Genomic DNA, 3,082 nt, shown 5'->3' with positions numbered 1-3,082 from the left:
AGCACAGCTTGTGGGGTTGGTGATCCGAGGGATGTGGGCATGGCAAGGAGTGGGGCAGGACCTGAGCTTTGGGACGGCGAGCTTTAAGCTTTCACGGGCTGATGGCCCAGATCTCTGGGGATCTGTCTGTAAAAACAAAGATGGTGAGCAAAGCTGGCTGCTCTTCAAGGCTGCCTTCCCTTCTGAGAGCACAAGAGCTCTCCGTCCCTCTGAATAGAAAGCAGAGGACGCAGGAAGCCCATCGGCTCGGCGCAGACCTGCTGGGCAGCTGGGGGCAAAGCAAGGAGCAACGAGTTCTGCTAACAGGCCGTGTCACCTGGAGCAATACAGGGCTAACAAACAGGCCGTGTCACCTGGAGCAATCAATACAGGGCTAACAGGCCGTGTCACCTGGGAAGAATACAGGGATGTCTGGACCTGCAGACGTGGGATCAGGAAACACAAGGCGCAGAACTGAACTTGGAGAGGGACGTGAAAAACAACAGGAAGACTTTCTACACGTGCATTGGCCAGAAGAGACAGGTCAAAGCAAGTGTGCCTCCTTTGTAAATGTAAAAGGAGAACTGCCTGCAACAGATGGAGAGAAGGCTGAGGTACAGAATGAGTTCTGTGCCTCGGTCTTCACTGGCAGCCAGGATTCCAGAGTTTGTCACGTCCCTGAGCCCTGCATCCATAAACCTCCAGGTGGGGACCGGGGTGGTAAATACCCCCTGCTGTGAGGGCAGAGCAGAGAGACTGCCTGATGAGATTGAACGTGTGCAAGTCTATGGAGCAGATAGATGGTGAGATGTGAGACTGAACGTGTACAAGTCTATGGGCAGGATGGCGTGCATCTCAGGGCTCTGAAGAAGCTGGCTGCCGAGCCGCTCTCCATCATATTTGAGAAGTCGTGGCTGTCAGGTGAGGTCCCGGATGCCTGGAGGAAGGGTCATGTCACTGCCGTTGGCAAGAAAGGGAGCAAGGAGGACACGGGAACTACAGGCCGGTGAGTCTCACCTCTGTGCCTGGGAAGATGATGGGACAGATCCTCCTGGATGACATGCTTGATCACATGAGGAGTGAGCGTGTGATCCGAGACAGCCAGCACGGCTTCAGCAGGGGAAGTCATGCTTAACCAATCTGGTGGCCTTCTGTGATGGAGTGACGGCATCGGTGGACAAGGGGAGGGTGACCGATGTCATTTCCCCGGACTTGAGCACGGCCTTTGACACGGTCCCCCACCACATCCTTATCTCCAAACCGGAGGGATGTGGATTTGATGGGTGGACCACTCGATGGATAAGGAATTGGTTGTAAGGCCGCAGACAAAGAGTGGTTATTAATGGCTCTATGTCCAGGTGAGGCCAGTAACGAGCGGCGTCCCCCAGGGGTCTGTCTTGGGACCGGTGCTCTTTAGCGTCTTTATCAATGACATGGATGGTGGAATCGGGTGCACCCTCAGCAAGTTTGCTGACGACACCAAGCTGAGCGGTGCGGTTGACACGGCTGAAGGAAGGGATGCCATTCGGAGGGACCTCGACAGGTTGGAAAGGCGGACCGGGGTGAACCTGATCAGGTCCTACACAGCACAGTGCAAGGTTTTGCACTTGGGCCGGAGGAATCCCAGGCATCCATACAGACTGGAAGGAGCGGTCCTTGAGAGCAGCCCCGTGGAGAAGGACCTGGGGATCCTGATAGATGAAAAGCTTAGCATGAGCCAGCAGCGTGCCCTTGCAGGTGGGAAAGCAAATGGGATCCTGGGCTCCATCAGAAGAGGGGTGGCCAGCAGGGACAGGGAGGTGATTGTCCCCCTCTACTCCGCTCTTGTGAGGCCCCATCTGCAGTACTGTGTCCAGATCTGGAGCCCCCAGTACAAGAAAGACAGGGAGCTGTTGGAGAGGGTCCAGAGGAGGGCCACAAAGATGATCAGGGGACTGGAGCACCTCCCTTATGAGGACAGGCTGAGGGAGCTGGGCTTGTTCAGCCTGGAGAAAAGAAGGCTGCGGGGTGACCTCATTGCAGCATTTCAGTACCTAAAGGGAGCCTACAAGCAGGAGGGAAGTCAACTCTTGGAAAGGGTAGAAAACTGCAGGACGAGGGGAAATGGTTTGAAGTTGAGGGAGGGAAGATTTAGGGTGGATGTCAGGGGGAAGTTCTTTACAGAGAGAGTGGTCAGGTGCTGGAACAGCTGCCCAGAGAGACTGTGGATGCCCCATCCATCCCTGGAGGTGTTCAAGGCCAGATTGGATGGGAACCTGGGCAGCCTGGTCTAGTGTGAAATGTGGAGGTTGGTGGCCCTGCATGTAGCAGGGGGGTTGGAGATTCATGATCCTTGAGGTCCCTTCCAACCCTGGTGTCATGGTTTTGGTTTTTGCTTATTTGATTTTCAATATTCCACATCAAAACATCATGTACTGGAATTGAAGTGTTAATGCTCTAATTCTACGTACCTATCCCTATACATTACGGAAGTCACGGGATCTGACCCTTCCGGGGGGGGCGGTCTCTTACTGCCTGGCAGTGGGTGCTGGAGGGTGCTTTCCTAGCCGTTCCAAGCTTTTCAGGTTTGACTCGGTCTCGGGAACTCTCTCTCATATCTTATTTGATGTATTAGTCTCAATTTCAATTAGATTGTATTATATTGTATTATTTTGCATTCCGATATCATAGTTAGTAAAATAAGTTTACCTCCATAGATTGTTGCCGCTGTTTTTTTTCCTTTTCCCCCTTCCTTCCCATTTTGTGGGCCCAGGTGGGGGGTGGGGAGGGCAGGGGCCTACTGCCCCCTGTCACGGGCATAAACTGATCTAGTTGATTCCGTGACAGATTTTGGTGGAGAATGCAGGCATAGCTGCCTTTTGTTTTTGGTTTTTGCTTTTTGGCTCTTAGAACGAATCTCGCTCTCTGCTCTTAGAGAGCTTCGTTAGGGAGCATTATCAGTAGTTCAGGTTTTGTGCTGGGAAACTTGACCTTGAAAGACCAGGCATACTGCCAGTATTCTGGGATATTTGTAAACTTTGAGCACTGCTTAGTCTGGGTAGTGCCTTTTTTTCCTTTCCCCCCCCCCCTCTTGTTAGTTTCAATTCATTAACCCTTTTTGAGC

The sequence above is a fragment of the Phasianus colchicus genome, chromosome 23 (genome assembly GCF_987193195.1).
Source record: "Phasianus colchicus chromosome 23, bPhaCol1.hap1.1, whole genome shotgun sequence".
Classification (NCBI taxonomy): Eukaryota; Metazoa; Chordata; class Aves; order Galliformes; family Phasianidae; genus Phasianus; species Phasianus colchicus.
The sequence above is the reverse complement of the archived record's forward strand: the minus strand, read 5'-3'. Positions refer to the sequence as shown.